Source organism: Bos javanicus, chromosome X (genome assembly GCF_032452875.1).
Source record: "Bos javanicus breed banteng chromosome X, ARS-OSU_banteng_1.0, whole genome shotgun sequence".
Lineage (NCBI taxonomy): Eukaryota > Metazoa > Chordata > Mammalia > Artiodactyla > Bovidae > Bos > Bos javanicus.
In genome coordinates, this window is record NC_083897.1 from 61,850,663 (window position 1) to 61,872,743 (window position 22,081).

Sequence of the window (22,081 nt, forward strand, 5' to 3'; positions counted from 1 at the left end):
AAAACAACCCCCAGTTGTGGATGTGTCTGGTGATTGAAATAAAGTCTGATGCTATAAAGAACAATATTGCATAGGAACCTGGAATGTTAGGTCCATTAAACAAGGTAAATTGGAAGTGGTCAAACAGGAGATGGCAAAAGTGAACATCGACATTTTAGCAATCAGTGAACTAAAATGAATTGGAATGGGCGAATTTAGCTCAGATGACCATTTTATCTACTACTGTGGGCAAGAATTCCTTAGAAGAAATGGAATAGCCATCATAGTCAACAAAAGAGTCCGAAATGCAGTACTTGGGTGCAATCTCAAAAATGATAGAATGATCTCTGTTCATTTCCAAGGCAAATCAATCACTATAACAGAAACTGAAGTCTATGCCCCAACCAGTAATTCTGAAGAAGCTGAAGTTGAATGGTTCTATGAAGACATACAAGACCTTCTAGAACTAGCACCAGAAAAAAATGTCCTTTTAATTATAGGGGACTGGAATGCAAAAGTAAGAAGTCAAGAGATACCTGGAGTAACAGGCACGTTTGGCCTTGGAGTACAAAATGAACCAGGGCAAAGGCTAACAGAGTTTAGCCAAGAGGGTTCACTGGTCATAGCAAACACCCTCTTCCAACAACACAAGAAATGACACTACACATGGACATCATCAGATGGTCAATTCTGAAATCAGATTGATTATATTCTTTGCAGCCAAAGATGGAGAACCTCTATGCAGTCAGCAAAAAAAAAAAAAAAGACTAAGAGCTGACTGTGGCTCAGATCATGAACTCCTTATTGTAAAATTCACACTTAAATTGAAGAAAGTAGGGAAAGCCACTAGACCATTCAGGTACGACCTAAATCAAATCCATTGCGATTATACAGTGGAAGTGACAAATAGATTCAAGGGATTAGATCTGATAGACAGACTACCTAAGGAACTATGGACAGAGGTTCATAACATCGTACAGGAGGCAGTGATCAAAATAATACCCAAGGAGAAGAAATGCAAAAAGGCAAAATGGTTGTCTGAGGAGGCTTTACAAATAGCTGAGAAAAGAAGAGAAGCAAAAAGTAAAGGATAAAATGAATGATATATCCATCTGAATGCAGAGTTCCAAAGAATAGCAAGGAGAGGTAAAAAAGCATTCCTCAGTGATCAGTGCAAAGAAATAGAGGAAAACAATAGAATGGGAAAGACTAGAGAGTTCTTCAAGAAAATTAGAGATACCATGGGAACATTTCATGCAAAGTTGGGCACAATAAAGAACAGAACTGGCATGGAACTAACAGAAGCAGAAGAGATTAAGAAGAAGTGGCAAGAAAACACAGAAGAACTATACAAAAAAGATCTTAATGACCCAGATAACCATGATGGTGTGATCACTCACCTAGAGCCAGACATACAGGAGTGCGAAGTCAAGTGGGCCTTAGGAAGCATTACTACGAACAAAGCTAGTGGAGGTGATGGAATTCCAGCTGAGCTATTTCAAATCCTAAAAGACGATGCTGTGAAAGTGCTGCACTCAATATCCCAGCAAATTTGGAAAACTCATCAGTGTCCACAGGATGAGAAAAGGTCAGTCTTCATTTCAATCCCCAAAAAAGGCAATTCCAAAGAATGTTCAAACTACTGCACAATGGAACTCATCTCACAGGCTAGCAAAGTAATGCTCAAAATTCTCCATGCCAGGCTTTAAAAATATGTATACCAAGAACGTCCAGATGTTCAAGCTGGATTTAGAAAAGGCAAAGGAGTTAGAGATCAAATTGGCAGCATCCACTGGATCATAGAAAAGCAAGAGAATTCCAGTAAAACATCTGCTTCTGCTTCATTGACTATGCTGAAGCCTTTGACTATGGATCACAACAAACTGTGGAAAATTCTGAAAGAGATGGGAATACCAGACCACCTGACCTGCCTTTTGAGAAACCTGTATGCAGGTCAGGAAGCAACAGTTAGAACTGAACATGGAACAACAGACTGGTTCCAAATAGGAAAAGGAGTACATTAAGGCTGAATAGCTGTATATTGTCACCCTGCTTATTTAACTTATATGCGGAGTACATCATGAGAAACGTTGGGCTGGAAAAAGCACAGCTGGAATCAAGATTGCCGGGAGAAATATCATTAACCTCAGATATGCAGATGACACCACCCTTATGGCAGAAAGTGAAGAGGAACTAAAAAGCCTCTTGATGAAAGTGAAAGTGGAGAGTGAAAAAGTTGGCTTACATTCAGCTCAACATTCAGAAAACGAAGATCATGGCATCTGGTCCCGTCACTTCATGGGAAATAGATGAGGAAACAGTGTCAGACTTTATTGTTGGGGGCTCCAAAATCACTGCAGATGGTGATTGCAGCCATGAAATTAAAAGATGCTTACTCCTTGGAAGAAAAGTTATGACCAACCTAGATAGCATATTGAAAAGCAGAGACATTCCTTTGCCACCAAAGGTCCGTCTAGTCAAGGATATGGTTTTTCCCGTGGTCATGTATGGTTGTGAGAGTTGGACTGTGAAGAAAGCTGAGCACTGAAGAATTGATGCTTTTGAACTGTGGTGTTGGAGAAGACTCTTGAGAGTCCCTTGGACTGCAAGGAGATCCAACCAGTCCATTCTGAAGATCAGCCCTGGGATTTCTTTGGAAGGAATGATGCTAAAGCTGAAACTCCAGGACTTTGGCCACCTCATGCGAAGAGTTGAATCATTAGAAAAGACTCTGATGCTGGGAGGGATTGGGGGCAGGAGGAGAAGGGGATGACAGAGGATGAGATGGCTGGATGGCATCACTGACTCTATGGTCATGAGTTTGAGTGAACTCCGGGAGTTGGTGATGGACAGGGAGGCCTGGCGTGCTGCGATTCATGGGGTCGCAAAGAGTCGAACACGACTGAGCGACTAAATCGAACTGAACTGATAATCTGTATTAGGTAACTAGAAATTCTCAAAACCAAAGGCTGGACACTGGACCTGATTTAGTTCTGAGTATTGGGATTGCTAATGGTGGGCTTCCGGGTGGCTCAGTGGTAAAGAATCTGCCTGCAATGCAGGAGACATCGGTTTCATCTAGGTCAAGAAGATCCCCTAGAGAAGGAAATGGCAACCCATTCCAGTTCTTGCCTGGGAAATCCCAGGAACAGAGGAGCCTGGTGGGCTACAGTTCATGGGGTCGCAAAGAGTTGGACATGGTGATTAACAACAATAACTCCTAATGGTAAAGGAAACAGCCTTCTCTGGACTTTTTTTTTTTTTTTTTGCCCTACTCATATAAGACTGAGGTGTGTATCCAAAATATTTTAGCCAACCACATATTCTGAACACCTTTAATGTCAACAGTGAAAACTCATTTCTAAAGTTCATTATGCTAATTAACAGTCCACAAATTCCACCAATAAAAACCAGTTTCCAATGTTCACAATGTGATTAAAGTACATGATATTGCTATAGATAATGTAGCTATAAATAAAGAAAACCCCTGTAGTAGCCACTTTATGGATAGATGCCTCCTAATTAAAATAATGGTTGGCTCTCTGGAATGTGAACTCCTAAGTATGAAACCAAGCAGGATCCTGTGGAGCCCTCTAGGGTACAAGAGCCTTTCCATAGCCTCCATTTTTGTTTGTTGGAAAAATGCTTTCAGCATTCTAGACCTTCACTGAGTTCCAAAGGGCAGATTCAGTTACTAACAGGAGTGAGGAAATGCAGAATAAAGGAAAGAGAGCCAATAAACAATAGTGCAGCAATGGATAAGGGTCCTTGTTCCTTGTCAAGGAATAGATTAATGCATAACAATCTGGTACATATCTCTGAGTCCTTCTACAGGAACTAAGGGCCCTCAGCCAAGTGGAAGATGGTAACTTCAGGCTTATAAAAACTCTTCCCCCAAAACCATCAGGGAGCTGGAGGTCTTTTTGAGCACAGGTGCCCATTCTCCTTGCACAGCCCTTGCAATAAACCTTTTTCTGCTCCAAACTCTGACATTTCAGTTTGTTTGGCCTCATTGTGTATTGGTCACATAAACTTGGGTGACAAGTAGAATACTACTCAAACCTGGGTTGTAACTTCAAGTAATGCAGAAGCACAGTATCATATTTTCTATGCTAAAGTGTTTTAAATGATAAATAACCTAACACTTCTGCTCTTATTTCTGGCTGTAATTACCCAGTTGGCTCAGTGGTAAAGAATCTGTCTGCCAATGCAGGAGATTCAGTAGATGCGAGTTCCATCCCTGGGTCAGGAAGATCCCATGGAGGAGGAAATGGAAACCCACTCCAGTATTCCTGCCTGGAAATTCCATGGACAGAGAAGTCTGGTGAGCTACAGTCCATGGGGTCACAAAGAGTTGAACACGACTGAGAACTCATGCAATTATCCTTTTAGTTTTCCCAGGTCATGTCAGAAAATATTTTCATAAAGTCTTTCTATAAAGCCCCAATGAGCTTCCATAGAACTTAGAACTACTCTTAGATATCCACCTTATACTCTTATAGTACTTTTCCTCACACTGATTCTCAGAGGCAATAAAGTATAGCATGAGCTCTGGAGTCAAGCATCACTATGGAGGTGATGGAACTCCAGTTGAGCTATTTCAAATCCTCAAAGATGATGCTGTGAAAGTGCTGCACTCAATATGTCAGCAAATTTGGAAAACTCATCAGTGGCCACAGGATGGGAAAAGGTCAGTTTTCATTCCAATCCCAAAGAAAGGCAATGCTAATAAATGCTCACACTACTGTACAGTTGCACTCATCTCACACACTAGTAAAGAAATGCTCAAAATTCTCCAAGCCAGGCTTCAGCAATACGTAAAACATAAGCTTCCAGATGTTCAAGCTGGTTTTAGAAAAGGCAGAGGAACCAGAGATCAAATTGCCAACATGTGCTGGATCACCGAAAAAGCAAGAGAGTTCCAGAAAAACATCTATTTCTGCTTTATTGACTATACCAAAGCCTTTGACCGTGTGGATCACAATAAACTGTGGAAAATTCTGGAAGAGATGGGAATTCCAGACCACTTGACTTGCCTCTTGAGAAACCTGTATGCAGGTCAGGAAGCAAGTTAGAACTGGACATGGAACAACAGACTGGTTCTAAATCGGGAAAGGAGTACGTCAAGGCTGTATATTGTCACCCAGCTTATTAAACTTATATGCAGGGTACATCATGAGAAACGTTGGGCTGGAAGAAGCACAAGCTGGAATCAAGATTGCCGGGAGAAATATCAACAACCCCAGATATGCAGATGATACCACCCTTATGGCAGAAAGTGAAGAGGAACTAAAAAGCCTCTTGATGAAAGTGAAAGAGGAGAGTGAAAAAGTTGGCTTAAAGCTCAACATTCAGACAACTAAGATCATGGCATCTAGTCCTATCACTTCATGGGAAATAGATGGGTAAACAGTGGAAACAGTGTCAGACTTTATTTTGGGGGGCTCCAAAATCACTGCAGATAGTGATTGCAGCCATGAAATTAAAAGACGCTTACTCCTTGGAAGGAAATTTATGACCAACCTACACAGCATATTAAAAAGCAGAGACATTACTTTGTCAACAAAGGTCCATCTAGTCAAGGCTATGGTATTCCCAGTAGTCATGTATGGATGTGAGAGTTGGACTATAAAGAAAGCTGAGCACCAAAGAATTGATGCTTTTGAACTGTGGTGTTGGAGAAGACTCTTGAGAATCCCTTGGACTGCAAGGAGATCCAACCAGTCCATCCTAAAGATCAGTCCTGGGTGTTCATTGGAAGGATTGATGTTGAAGCTGAAAACTCCAATACTTTGGCCACCTGATGCTAAGAGTTGACTCATCTAAAAAGACCCAGATGCTGGGAAAGATTGAGGGCAGGAGGAAAAGGGGACGACTGAGGATGAGATGGTTGGATGGCATCACTGACTCAATGGACATGGGTTTGGGTGGTCTCTGGGAGTTGGTAATGGACAGGGAGGCCTTGCGTGATACAGTTCATGGGGTTGCAAAGAGTCAGACACGACTGAGCGACTGAACTCAACTGGAGTCAAGCTGCCAGAATTTGAATCCTGACCCTACCTGTGACTTTGGCAAGACCTACAATTGCTTAGCACTCTTTGCAATTTCCTCATTTGTAAAATGGCAATGTTGCAAATTAATTGTAATATACATTTGCTATACTGACTGAGAATATTCAAGTTTGCCATAGGAAACAAGAAAATAAGTGGGAGAGATACAATTCATACATTTGTTAAGCAGAGACAGATTAGTAACCCATGAGACATTTTCGACATATGTGTGCAGAACATAAATCAGAAGGGACAAAAAAACCCGGTAGGCACTAAATATTCTTGAGGTACAGGGGGCACCTAATATCCATGATACAAGAACTATACATCAGGCCCCTGAGGGGTTCACTAAATATTCATGGTACACTAAATATACGAGGCATGCAGTATTCATGAGGACCTAAATCAGCCACCCACAAGTGTCATGTATTCTGGACCCATGTATCCTCTGGCCAGAAAATGAAAAATTAAAATCCCAATTGCTCATTGGGTTATAGAATGCTTCAGGTTGCCTGTACAACTCTCCTATAAAGTATATATGTATAATTGGCTTCAGGCTTCTTTCATCCACAAAGCCCCTTTGCTCAAACTTCATCTCTGGTTCTCCTAACCACACTATCAGTGGGGAAGGCTAATGTGAACGAGAGAAACAGGACATGTGAAGATTGCATAACCCTGGTGTGGTTCAGCCTGCTGGCATCCTATCCTGAGTGTATTAATATACTGCAGTGTATTAACAGATAATTTATATTAATATAATTAATGTATCTCTCTTCTCTAGTTTCTTACAGTAAATATTGAGTTGATTTACTAAATCATGTGATTTGAGTAATCTGAGACTTATCTCAGTTTCTAGGAGCTCACTGATTATTCCTCTTATGCTTTAGTATTTTGTAATAGCCTTATTTAAATATAATTCAGTATCATATAATTCAAACCTATTTAAAATGTAAAATTCAATGTTTATTGGTATATTATACTAAGGTTTTAAAAAATTATATATATAATAAAATTTGCCATTCTAATTGTACAATGTAATGTCATTAATTATTGATATGTTCACATGTTATCCAACTATCACTATTTTCAAAACTTTTTAATAACCCCTAAAAGAAAATTCATAACCATTAAGCAATAACTCCCCATTCCTCCTTTCCCCAGTCACTATAACCTTTAATCTACCTTGTTTCTATGAATGCCCCTGACCTAGATATTTCATGTAAGTGGTAGCACACATTTGTTCTTTTGTATTTGACTTTCACTTAGCATGTTTCTAAGGTTCATCCATGTTGTAGCATGTATCAGAACTTCGTTTCTTTTTATGATCAAATAATGCTCTATTGTATATATATACCATCTTTTGTTTACTCATCCATCTGTTGATGGACATTTGGATTGTTTAAAACTTTTGGTTATTGTAAATAATGCAGCAGTGAACACTGGAATATAATTATCTGTTTGAGTCCCTCCTTTCAATTCCTTTGAGTATGTATCTAGGAGTGAAATTACTGGAATACATGGTAATTCTATGTGAAACTGTTAGAGGCTCCACCACCAAACAATTTTCCATAGCACTTGTGCCATTTCACATTCCTACTAGTAAAGTACTAAGGTTTCAATTTCTCAACATTCTGGCCAAAACTTATTTCCATTAAAAAAATTATAGGCATCCTAGAAGATGTGTAGTTGCAACTCACTGCAGTTTTGATTTGCATTTCTCTCTGACTGTGTGGTTCACAATAAACTGTGGAAAATTCTGGAAGAGATGGGAATACCAGACCACCTGACCTGCCTCTTGAGAAACCTGTATGTAGGTCAGAAAGCAACAGTTAGAACTGGACATGAACAACAGACTGGTTCCAAATAGAAAAAGGAGTACATCAAGGCTGTATATTGTCACCCTGCTTATTGAACTTATATGCAGAGTACATCATGAGAAACGCTGGGCTGGAAGAAGCACAAGCTGGAATCAAGATTGCCGGAAGAAATATCAATTACCACAGATATGCAGATGACACCACCCTTATGGCAGAAAGTGAAGAGGAACTAAAAAGCCTCTTGATGAAAGTGAAAGAGGAGAGTGAAAAGTTGGCTTATAGCTCAACATTCAGAAAACGAAGATCATGGCATCTGGTCCCATCACTTCATGGGAAATAGATGGGGAAACAGTGTCAGACTTTATTTTTGGGGGCTCCAAAATCACTGCAGATGGTGATTGCAGCCATGAAATTAAAAGATGCTTACTCCTTGGAAGGAAAGATATGACCAACCTAGATAGCATATTAAAAAGCAGAGACATTACTTTGCCAACAAAGGTCCATCTAGTCAAGGCTATGGTTTTTCCAGTGGTCATGTATGGATGTGAAAGTTGGACTGTGAAGAAAGCTGAGCACCAAAGAATTGATGCTTTTGAACTGTGGTGTTGGAGAAGACTCTTGAGAGTCCCTTGGACTGCAAGGAGATCCAACCAGTCCATTCTAAAGGAGGTCAGTCCTGGGTGTTCTTTGGAAGGACTGATGCTAAAGCTGAAACTCCAATACTTTGGCCACTCATGCAAAGAGTTGACTCATTGGAAAAGACTCTGATGCTGGGAGGGATTGGGGGCAGGAGGAGAAGGGGATGACAGAGAATGAGATGGCTGGATGGCATCACCGACTCGATGGACATGAGTTTGGGTGAACTCCAGGAGCTGGTGATGGACCGGGAGGCCTGGTGTGCTGCAGTTCATGGGGTCACAAAGAGTCGGACACAACTGAATGACTGATCTGAACTGAACTGAATGTCTCCCTTTAGTTTTGCCTAAACGTACTCCCTTTAACAGATTTGGAAAACACTTTCTGTGAAGGGACAGACAATAAGTATCTTAGGCTTCACAGGCTATAGTCTGTTTTACAACAATTCAACTCTGCTATTGTAGTATGAAAGCAGCCATAGGTAATTACAATCAAACTTTATTTATAGAAACAAGTGCTGGGCTAGATGTAACCCATGCGCCATAGTTTCCAGACTCCTAATCTAGAGCTATAGTCACTGTGGCTGAATTTGCTCCGCATGCAAAAACATGAATTTTATTGAAATATATTCAAAGACTATTTACTAAGTACCCACTATATCTGTGGCTTCCGGATATAGTCAGTACTCTGTTGTGCTAGCGGTAAAGAAACTGCCTGCCAATGCAGGAGAGGTAAGAGAAAAGGGTTCTGTCTCTCTGTTGGGAAGATCCCCTGGAGGAGGAAATGGCTACCCACTCCTGTATTCTTGCCTGGAGAATCCCAAGGACAGGGCAGCCTGGCGGGTTACAGTCCATAAGGTCACACAGAGTGGGACACAACTGAAGCGACTTAGCACTCACAAGTACGCAGGTGCCCACTATATCCAGCATGTGCTAAGTGCTGAGTATACAGTAGAGAATAAAATGCAGTTCTTGCTCTCAAGGAGCACTTTGGAAAGTTCTGAGACCTTTTGAGTGAGATGACTTTTTATTATTTTTCTGATGCAACCGAACACTTAGCTCTGCTATAGAGATATTATGGTTTCATTACAACAGGGAACAATAACAAAAAAAGTACCCCACAATTAAAGGTCTAAATTCTCCTGGGAAAAGTCTTGACTCAGTCCATTTGCTCATTTGTTTTACTTTTTTTAAAGTCATGCTAATTATTTAAGAGAAGAAGAGAGGCTCTAAGTCCATCTAATTTTCTTGACTATTTTTATACATAAATTTTAAATTTCATGTGTTAAAAATAAGTATATTTTAGGATGTGAAGCTGATAATTTTTTAGAAATTCTTCCATGTTTAATCATTTCTGTTACCCCTCTCACACTCAATGATGTCACTGAGGTGAATAAGAACTGACTCTACAAAAGAAAATTGAAAGGGTGAAAAGGACAAAGATCAATTCAAATATGAATAGAGATAATCATGTTTTAAATCTTATAATTAATTTAACATGTACAGTCCACAAAAAGATGTGGGCAGCAATAGAATCTCCCTGGTTTAAATCAAGAGAATTGGGGGATTAGAAATGACATTTAATAGAATTATTATTATAAGCATATCTTATTATTAAGATGAATGAAATTCACATTTTATCTGAGTTTCTGAACACATACTGAGCAATTACAAGAATGTTTAAATAAATAAATCATTGAAGTCCTCTACTCAAGTTAATCCCCTTTAATTAGGCAAAAGCTTAGTAGAAAAGATTAGTCTTTACAGAGCTATCAGTATTTGAAAACTAAATTCAATTTGACAAATTAAAGAGATTAAATTCAAGGCAAAGTACAGGGTAAGGATCTAACAATCAGAAGACCTATTTGTGTATCTAATTCCTTGAGTAAACCTGGGCAAAATACTTTAAACCCTAAGCTCTAGATTGATGGGTGGATAGAGGAATGTATGATAAAGCAAGTTAAATAATGTGTTAATTATAGAATATAGATGCTGAGAATATGGATGTTCACTGTAAAATTCTTTCACCTTTTCTGTATGTATGAAAATTTTAGGAATAAACTATTGCAAATAAGAAAACTCCTCAGTTCCTTATAATTAGTGACAACAGGGTCATAGTCTCACTTTGACCATAAAAGATGGTTGTGTGCATGTGTGTGTGTGTGTTTTACCTGACATGCTAACCAACTTGCAGTACCTGCACTACATTTCCCACATATTCCATTATTTTATCTCTAATTTTAGATGTTGGACTAGAAGGGACAGTGAAGATGGTACGGTATTCCTTCATTATCTTCATTTATGCCCACTCCATTGCAATTAGGAGAGCGGCCACAAGAACAACCAGAAGCTCCATGTCACGAATTTTTATGAAATGATTCCAAGGTTATAGCTGTCAGTCCATCCCACCAGAACAATAGCAGAGTTCACAATCTGTGTGGAATACGGATAAACCATATTTCTTAGGAGAGAGGGGATAATGGAGAAATAAAAGTTTCCTAAAACAAATACTCCTTAGTATTTAGTTGACAACTTATCCAATTTTATGTTTGTATCATCAAGGGAAAATGGGGTCTTTTCTCAAAAGGGAAATTCTATTACTAATTCTTAATCACTAAAGGAATTAATATTCAGGGCCCTACTAGGAAGCAGGCTGGCTAGAAAGGTAGAAAACGATTTTAGTGTGAGTTAGGTGAAGAGGGCAAACCATGAGATATAGCTGGGTATGAGAGCTTCTCTGTGAGGCAGAGACTTTTTGGCTATTTCTGCTCACTATTATTTCCCTAGGTACTAGAACAGAGTCTAGGATGCAGTTATTGTTGTTGTTTAGTCGCTCACTGGTGTCCGACTCTTTGTGACCCCTTGGACTGTAGCCCGCCAGGCTCCTCTGTCCATGAAATTTCCCAGGCAAGAATACTGGAGTGAGTTGCCATTTTCTTTTTCAGGGGATCTTCCAGACTGAGGGACTGAACCTGCATCTCCTGCATTGCAGGCAGATTCTTTACCACTAGCCACTTGGAAAGCCCTAGCACACAGTAGGTACTCATTAAATACCGAATAAAGGAATTCTCCTCAGTTAACTAGATTGTAAGCCCATTTAAAGCATGTACCAGAGCTTGCCATTAATTATATTAAAAAGAACCAGGAAGTCTAGCCTGAAACTAAAACACCATAGTTTAAAATTAGAATACCGGTAGGATGCAGTGTTTCTTATCATTCTCATAGTACGACTCTTTCTCTCTCTCAGCTTGTTCATTCAGAAATTTTAACAGCTTAACACTTTGCATGAGATGAAGTATGTATTTTGAAAAAGAAGAAAGGGAACTTTTACTTTCAGATACTAAGAGGACTAATATTTCCTAGTTGCAATTTTTTGTTGTTGTTGTTTTTGTTTTTTAATTTTTTTAAATTTTATTTTATTTTTAAACTTTACAATATTGTATTAGTTTTGCCAAATAGACATTTAGGCAGTCATGTGTATATTACAATTAACTGTTTTCTGTAGAATTTGCCTACCTTTATGTTGCTATGACTTTTGGATGACTGAAAGAACTCGTATGAATCAGGAAGTATTAATGATTGCTATTCCTGAAAAACAAAAAAAAGAACTGATAAATTTGTAAATTTTCACTGGCTGTTTGAGATAGAGCTGGTAATTAATCATCTATTCATTCAGTCATTCAACAGGTACTTAATAAGTGGCTATAATGCTTCAAAAGAATTGATGCCTTTGAACTGTGGTGTTGGAGAAGACTCCAGAGAGTCCCTTAGACTGCAAGGAGATTAAGCTAGTCCATCCTAAAGGAAATCGGTCCAGAATATTCATTGGAAGGACTGATTCTGAAGCTGAAACTCCAATACTTTGGCCACCTGATGCAAAAAAGTGACTCACTGGAAAAGACCCTGATGCTGGGAAAGATTGAAGGAAGGCAGGAGGAGAAGAGGATGACAGAGGATGAGATGGTTGGATGGCGTCACTGACTCAATGGACATGAGTTTGAGCAAGTTCTGGGAGTTGGTGATGGACAGGGAAGCCCTGGGGTCGCAAAGAGTCAGACTGAGGTGATAATGCTTCAGGCGCTGAGCTAGGACTTAAGGATATGAAAACAGTAAGAGTGGATCCATCTCCTACAGGAGCTCACAGCCTAGTTGGAGAGAGAGAGAGATAAGGATATCAATCAACAGAGTGCAGTGTAATAGAAAAGTACTACAAAAAAGCAATAGAGAAATGGGGAACTTGATTAGTTTTCTAGTGTAATTGACTACACAACATTAACTAATAACAGAATCATTTTAAACAATAATAGAATCATTTTTATATCAGAAGAGTTTTGAAAAACTATGAACCAACTATCGTATTTCACTTTAAAAAAGAAACTAATTTTATATTACTATTTTGTTAGTGTGTTGGTGCACATGGTCTTTAAAAACAAAACATTAAAAATGTGAAAAATGGGAGGAGGAGCCAAGATGGCGGAGGAGTAGGATGGGGAGAACACTTTCTCCCCCACAAATTCATCAAAAGAGCATTTAAATGTCGAGTAAATTCCAGAAAACAACTTCTGAATGCTGGCAGAGGACATCAGGCACCCAGAAAAGCAACCCAACTCTTCGAAAGGAGGTAGGAAAAAATATAAAAGACAAAAAAAAAGAGACAAAAGAGGGAGGGACGGAGTTCTGTCCCGGGAAGGGAGTCTTAAAAAGAGAGAAGTTTCTAAACACCAGGAAACCTTCTCACTGCCTAATCTGTGCCGAGCTTTGGAAGCACAGAGGGCAACATAACAGGGAGAAAAAATAAACAATTAAAACTCGCAGATTGCGAGCCCTACGGTAACTCCCCCAGCGGAGAAGCAGCGCAGACGCCTGCACACGCCATTAGCAAGCGGGGGCTGGGCAGGGAGGCGCGGCACGGGCTGCATCACTCAGAGTAAGAATCTGGCCTGAATACCCTGAGCGCTATCTGAGTGAAATAATTTGGGCTAGCAAACCAGACTGTGGGATATCTACCACACGAATAGCCAGCCCCAACCTAAGACACCGCCAGGCCCGCGCACGGAACAAAGGACTGAACACAGATAGCCGGCTGCAGACCTTCCCCCTCCGGTAACAGGCAGCCAGAGCCGGAAGGGGACAATCGCAGCCCCAGAGAGACATTATCTATAAAACTGTAAGCAGGCTTCTTTGCTAACTAAAACTTCTTGGGGGTCTGGACGGTCAACATCTGCCTGAGAAGGTGCGCCGGTTTTACACCCAGATAACTGAGTGGCGGGGAGGCGATAAGTCGCAGCATTGGCGTTCGCCAAACACCTCATCACCTGAGCTGCTCGGACCTGGGAAGAGCACAAAATGCAGGCCCAACAGAGTCTGTGCCTCTGAGGACTACCCGAGTGCCTGAACGTGTGCGGCTTGGACCTGGGAGGTACATGCAGCCCAGGGCCGGCCTCGGATTGTTCTCGGCGGAACAACCTAGAGCCCGAGCAGTGTGGGCAGGGAGGCTACACGCGCCGTGAGTGGGGGCAGACCCAGTGTGGCTGAGGCACTGCGAGCGCACGCCAGTGTTATTTGTTTGCAGCATCCCTCCCTCCCTCCCCACAGCGCGACTGAACAAGTGAGCCTAAAAAAAAAAAAAAAAGTTTCCCCCACCGTCCCCTTTGTGTCAGGGCGGAAGCCAGACACTGAAGAGACCAGCAAACAGAAGAAGTTATAACAGAGGGAAACGCCTTGGAAGCTACAGGCAATAGATTAAACCCTGTGGTTACTACGGACTACATAGGAAGGGGCCTATAGATCTTGAGAAATATAAGTCGGACCAAGGAACTAGCCAAAAATGAACTGAACCCACCATACAACAAAACCAGAGAAAGTCCTAGATGTATTTTTACTATTTTTACCATCATTCTTTTTTTTTTTAATTAAAAAAATTTTTTAAGTCCTCTATTTTTCCTTTAATTTTCACTTTTATAACCTATTATTTTGCAGAAAAAAAAAGACCCTATTTTTTTCTTCTTCAGCAAACTTCATATACATATATTTTATAATTTTTTGACCTTGTTTTTTTTTTTCCTTCTTCTTTTCTTTAACATTGTATTTTTGAAATTCCAAACTCTACTCTAGTTTTTTAATTTTAGCTTTTTGGTATATGTTATCAATTTTGTACCTACAGTTGTTTTTTTTTTTTTTTATAATTTCTGTGATTTTTTTTTTCTGTTTCATTCTCTTCTTTTATATAACATTGTATATCTGAAATTCCAAACTCTACTCTAGATTTTTAATTTATGCTTTTTGGTATTTGATATCAAATTTGTACCTGTATTTTCTTTATAATTTTTGTGACATTGTTTTTGTTTGTTTGTTTTCTCTCTTTATGTTTCTTCTTCCTTTTTTTTAACATTGTATTTTTGAAATTCCAAACTCTACTCTAGATTTTTAATTTTCACTTTTTGGTATTAGTTATCAATTTTGTACCTGTATTTTCTTTATAATTTTCGCGACCTTGTTTGTTTTTCTTTGTTCGTTTTTTCTCTCTTTCTTTTCCTTCTTCTTTTCTTTAACATCGTATTTTTGAAATTCCAAACTCTACTCTAGATTTTTAATTTTTGCTTTTATGTATTTGTTACCAATTTTGTACCTTTAAGAACCCAATGTTCAGGACCCATTTTTCACAACGGAGCGAGATTACTGGCTTGACTGCTCTCTCTCCCTTTGGACTCTCCTTTTTCTCCACCAGGTCGCCTGTGTCTCCTCCCTAACCCCTCTCTACTCTACCCAACTCTGTGAGTTTATGTGTGTTCCAGATGGTGGAGAACACTTAGGGAACTGATTACTGGCTGGATCTGTCTCCCTCCTTTTCATTCCCCCCTTTTATCCCTCTGGCCACCTCTGTCTCCTTCCTCCTTCTTCTCTTTTCTGTATAACTCCGTGAACATCTCTGAGTGGTCCAGTTGTGGAATGCACATAAGGAAGTGACTACTGGCTACCCCACTCTCTCCACTATTGATTCCACCTCATCTCAATTGGGTCACCTCTAACTCCCTCCTCCCACTTCTCTTCTCCATGTAACGCTGTGAACCTCTCTGATTGACCCTCACAGTAGAGAAACTTTTCATCTTTAACATAGATGTTTTATCAATGGTGCTGTATAGAAGGAGAAGTTTTGAAATTACTGTAAAAATAAGACCGATAACTGGAAGCAGGAGGCTTAAGTCCAAACCCTGACTCCAGGGAACTCCTGACTCCAAGGAACATTAATTGACAGGAGCTCATCAAACGCCTCCAAACCGACACTGAAACTAAGCACCACACAAGGGCTAACAAGTTCCAGGGCAAGACATACCAAGCAAATTCTCCAGCAACAAAGGAGCACAGCCCTGAGCTTCAAGATACAAGCTGCCCAAAGTCACCCCAAAACCATAGACATCTCATAACTCATTACTGGACACCCACCAGAACACCGACACAAGCTTCCCTAACCAGGAAACCTTGACAAGCCACCTGTACAAACCCACACACAGCGAGGAAAAGCCACAATAAAGAGAACTCCACAAACTGCCAGAATATAGAAAGGACACCCCAAACTCAGCAATTTAAACAAGATGAAGAGACAGAGGAATACCCAGCAGATAAAGGAACAGGATAAAAGCCCACCAAACCAAACAAAAGAGGAAGAGATAGGGAATCTACCTGATAAAGAATTCTGAATAATGATAGTGAAATTGATCCAAAATCTTGAAATCAAAATGGAATCACAGATAAACAGCCTGGAGACAAGAATTGAGAAGATGCAAGAAAGGTTTAACAAGGACCTAGAAAAAATAAAAGAGAGTCAATATAAAATGAATAATGCAATAAATGAAATTAAAAACACCCTGGAGGCAACAAATAGTAGAATAACAGAGGCAGAAGATAGGATTAGTGAATTAGAAGATAGAATGGTAGAAATAAATGAATCAGAGAGGATAAAAGAAAAACGAATTAAAAGAAATGAGGACAATCTCAGAGACCTCCAGGACAATATTAAACGCTACAACATTCGACTCATAGGGGTCCCAGAAGAAGAAGACAAAAAGAAAGACCATGAGAAAATACTTGAGGAGATAATCGTTGAAAACTTCCCTAAAATGGGGAAGGAAATAATCACCCAAGTCCAAGAAACCCAGAGAGTCCCAAACAGGATAAACCCAAGGTGAAACACCCCAAGACACATATTAATCAAATTAACAAAGATCAAACACAAAGAACAAATATTAAAAGCAGCAAGGGAAAAACAACAAATAACACACAAGGGAATTCCCATAAGGATAACAGCTGATCTTTCAATAGAAACTCTTCAAGCCAGGAGGGAATGGCAAGACATACTTAAAATGATGAAAGAAAATAACCTACAGCCCAGATTATTGTACCCAGCAAGGATCTCATTCAAGTATGAAGGAGAAATCAAAAGCTTTTCAGACAAGCAAAAGCTGAGAGAATTCTGCACCACCAAACCAGCTCTCCAACAAATACTAAAGGATATTCTCTAGACAGGAAACACAAAAACGGTGTATAAGTTCGAACCCAAAACAATAAAGTAAATGGCAACGGGATCATACTTATCAGTAATTACCTTAAACGTAAATGGGTTGAATGCCCCAACCAAAAGACAAAGACTGGCTGAATGGATACAAAAACAAGACCCCTACATATGTTGTCTACAAGAGACCCACCTCAAAACAGGGGACACATACAGACTGAAAGTGAAGGGCTGGAAAAAGATTTTCCATGCAAATAGGGACCAAAAGAAAGCAGGAGTAGCAATACTCATATCAGATAAAATAGACTTTAAAACAAAGGCTGTGAAGATTGACAAAGAAGGTCACTACATAATGATCAAAGGATCAATCCAAGAAGAAGATATAACAATTATAAATATATATGCACCCAACACGGGAGCACCACAATATGTAAGACAAATGCTAACAAGTATGAAAGGAGAAATTAACAATAACACAATAATAGTGGGAGACTTTAATACCCCACTCACACCTATGGATAGATCAACTAAACAGAAAATTAACAAGGAAACACAAACGTTAAATGATACAATAGACCAGTTAGACCTAATTGGTATCTATAGGACATTTCATCCCAAAACAATGAATTTCACCTTTTTCTCAAGCGCACATGGAACCTTCTCCAGGATAGATCACATCCTGGGCCATAAAGCTAGCCTTGGTAAATTCAAAAAAATAGAAATCATTCCAAGCATCTTTTCTGACCACAATGCAGTAAGATTAGATCTCAACTACAGGAGAAAAACTATTAAAAATTCCAACATATGGAGGCTCAACAACACGCTGCTGAATAACCAACAAATCACAGAAGAAATCAAAAAAGAAATCAAAATTTGCATAGAAACGAATGAAAATGAAAACACAACAACCCAAAACCTGTGGGACACTGTAAAAGCAGTCCTAAGGGGAAAGTTCATAGTAATACAGGCATACCTCAAGAAACAAGAAAAAAGTCAAATAAATAACCTAACTCTACACCTAAAGCAACTAGAAAAGGAAGAAATGAAGAACCCCAGGGTTAGTAGAAGGAAAGAAATCTTAAAAATTAGAGCAGAAATAAATGCAAAAGAAACAAAAGAGACCATAGCAAAAATCAACAAAACCAAAAGCTGGTTCTTTGAAAGGATAAATAAAATTGACAAACCATTAGCCAGACTCATCAAGAAACAAAGGGAGAAAAATCAAATCAATAAAATTAGAAATGAAAATGGAGAGATCACAACAGACAACACAGAAATACAAAGGATCATAAGAGACTACTATCAACAATTATATGCCAATAAAATGGACAATGTCGAAGAAATGCACAAATTCTTAGAAAAGTACAACTTACCAAAACTCGACCAGGAAGAAAGAGAAAATCTTAACAGACCCATCACAAGCACGGAAATTGAAACTGTAATCAAAAATCTTCCAGCAAACAAAAGCCCAGGTCCAGATGGCTTCACAGCTGAATTCTACCAAAAATTTAGAGAAGAGCTAACACCTATCCTACTCAAACTCTTCCAGAAAATTGCAGAGGAAGGTAGACTTCCAAACTCATTCTATGAGGCCACCATCACCCTAATACCAAAACCTGACAAAGATGCCACAAAAAAAGATAACTACAGGCCAATATCACTGATGAACATAGATGCAAAAATCCTTAACAAAATTCTAGCAAACAGAATCCAGCAACACATTAAAAAGATCATACACCATGACCAAGTGGGCTTTATCCCAGGGATGCAAGGATTCTTCAATATCCGCAAATCAATCAATGTAATACACCACATTAACAAATTGAAAAATAAAAACCATATGATTATCTCAATAGATGCAGAGAAAGCCTTGCACAAAATTCAACACCCATTTATGATAAAAACTCTCCAGAAAGCAGGAATAGAAGAACATACCTCAACATAATAAAAGCCATATATGACAAACCCACAGCAAACATTATCCTCAATGGTGAAAAATTGAAAGCATTTCCTCTAAAGTCAGGAACACGACAAGGGTGCCCACTTTCACCATTACTATTCAACATAGTTTTGGAAGTTTTGGCCATAGCAATCAGAGCAGAAAAAGAAATAAAAGGAATCCAAATTGGAAAAGAAGAAGTAAAACTCTCACTATTTGCAGATGACATGATCCTCTACATAGAAAACCCTAAAGACTCCACCAGAAAATTACTAGAACTAATCAATGACTATAGTAAAGTTGCAGGATATAAAATCAACACACATAAATCCCTTGCATTCCTATACACTAATAATGAGAAAACAGAGAAATTAAGGAAACAATTCCATTCACCATTGCAACGGAAATAATAAAATACTTAGGAATATATCTACCTAAAGAAACTAAAGACCTATATATAGAAAACTATAAAACACTGGTGAAAGAAATCAAAGAGGACACTAATAAATGGAGAAATATACCATGTTCATGGATTGGAAGAATCAATATAGTGAAAATGAGTATACTACCCAAAGCAATCTATAGATTCAACGCAATCCCTATCAAGCTACCAACAGTATTCTTCACAGAGCTAGAACAAATAATTTCACAATTTGTATGGAAATACAAAAAGCCTCGAATAGCCAAAGCGATCTTGAGAAAGAAGAATGGAACTGGAGGAATCAACCTACCTGACTGCAGGCTCTACTACAAAGCCACAGTTATCAAGACAGTATGGTACTGGCACAAAGACAGAAATATAGATCAATGGAACAAAATAGAAAGCCCAGAGATAAATCCACGCACATATGGACACCTTATCTTTGACAAAGGAGGCAAGAATATACAATGGATTAAAGACAATCTCTTTAACAAGTGGTGCTGGGAAAACTGGTCAACCACTTGTAAAAGAATGAAACTAGAACACTTTCTAACACCATAAACAAAAATAAACTCAAAATGGATTAAAGATCTAAACATAAGACCAGAAACTATAAAACCCCTAGAGGAGAACATAGGCAAAACACTCTCCGACATACATCACAGCAGGATCCTCTATGACCCACCTCCCAGAATATCGGAAATAAAAGCAAAAATAAACAAATGGGACCTAATTAACCTTAAAAGCTTCTGCACATCAAAGGAAACTATCAGCAAGGTGAAAAGACAGCCTTCAGAATGGGAGAAAATAATAGCAAATGAAGCAACTGACAAACAACTAATCTCAAAATATACAAGCAACTCCTACAGCTCAACTCCAGAAAAATAAATGACCCAATCAAAAAATGGGCCAAAGAACTAAATAGACATTTCTCCAAAGAAGACATACAGATGGCTAACAAACACATGAAAAGATGCTCAACATCACTCATTATCAGAGAAATGCAAATCAAAACCACTGTGAAGTACCATTTCACACCAGTCAGAATGGCTGCGATCCAAAAGTCTACAAATAATAAATGTTGGAGAGGGTGTGGAGGAAAGGGAACCCTCTTACACTGTTGGTGGGAATGCAAACTAGTACAGCCACTATGGAGAACAGTGTGGAGATTCCTTAAAAAACTGGAAATAGAAATGCCTTATGACCCAGCAATCCCACTGCTGGGTATACACACTGAGGAAACCAGAAGGGAAAGAGACACGTGTACCCCAATGTTCATCGCAGCACTGTTTATAATAGCCAGGACATGGAAGCAACCTAGATGTCCATCAGCAGATGAATGGATAAGAAAGCAGTGGTACATATACACAATGGAGTATTACTCAGCCATTAAAAAGAATACATTTGAATCAGTTCTAATGAGGTGGATGAAACTGGAGCCTATTATACAGAGTGAAGTAAGCCAGAAGGAAAAACACCAATACAGTATACTAACACATATATATGGAATTTAGAAAGATGATAACAATAACCCTGTGTACGAGACAGCAAAAGTGACGCTGATGTATGGAACAGTCTTATGGACTCTGTGGGAGAGGGAGAGGGTGGGAAGATTTGGGAGAATGGCATTGAAACATGTAAAATATCATGTATGAAACGAGATGCCAGTCCAGGTTCAATGCACGATACTGGATGCTTGGGGCTAGTGCACTGGGACGACCCAGAGGGATGGTATGGGGAGGAAGGAGGGAGGAGGATTCAGGATGGGGAGCACATGTATACCTGTGATGGATTCATTTTGATATTTGGCAAAACTAATACAAATATGTAAAGTTTAAAAATAAAATAAAATTTAAAAAAATGTGAAAAATGAATTATTATACAGGAGTACAAGCTTTAATAAACAGCATAATTTTTAACCAATTTTGAGATAGAATTCACATACCATAAAGTTCACCTTTTAAAGTGTATATTTCAGTGTTTTTTGGTATATTCAATGAATTTATAGCCACTATCACTAGGTAATTTCAAAATAATTTTAACTACCCTGAAAGAAACTCCATTCTCATTAGCAGTCACTCCCCATTCTCTTTAAAAACTCCTCCCAGCCCTAAGCAACTACTAATCTACTTTGCCTACTCAGGACATTTCATATCAATAAAATTATATATATGATATTTTGTGTGTGGCTTCCTTCATTTGGCACAATGTTTTCAAGATCTATCCATGTGTAAGAATGTATCAGTAGTTTATTCATTTTCATGGCTAAATAAAATTCATATATATATACAAACACATATATATATGATGGTGAGCATCTTCAGTTCAGTCACTAAGTTATGTCCGACTCTTTGCAACCCCATGCATCACAGCACACCAGGCCTCCCTGTCCATCACCAACTCCCAGAGTTCGCTCAAACTCATGTCCATCAAGTCAGTGATGTCATCCAGCCATCTCATCTGTCATCCCCTTGTCCTCCTGCCCCAATCCCTCCCAGCATGAGGGTCTTTTCCAATAAGTCAACTCTTCGCATGAGGTGGCCAAAGTATTGGAGTTTCAGCTTCAGCATCAGTCCTTCCAATGAACACCCAGGACTGATCTCCTTTAGGATGGACTGGTTGGATCCCCCTGCAGTCCAAGGGACTCTCAAGAGTCTTCTCCAACACCACAGTTCAAAAGCATCAATTCTTCGGTGCTCAGCTTTCTTTACAGTCCAACTCTCACACCCAT

At 39.1% G+C, this 22,081-nt stretch overlaps 1 protein-coding gene across 6 annotated transcripts in view; it reads right to left on the reverse strand.

Moving 5' to 3' along the window:
• Positions 1-22,081, reverse strand: part of DCX (doublecortin) — a 398,761-nt gene that overhangs the window by 282,892 nt on the left and 93,788 nt on the right. For 5 of the 6 annotated variants that reach the window (XM_061409497.1, XM_061409496.1, XM_061409502.1 and 2 more), the window contains exon 3: positions 11,998-12,069. The exons of the other annotated variant lie outside the window; for it this stretch is intronic. The gene's annotated coding sequence lies outside the window, so the exon portion shown is untranslated. The remainder of the gene's footprint in view (positions 1-11,997; positions 12,070-22,081) is intronic. 6 annotated transcript variants of the gene reach the window in all.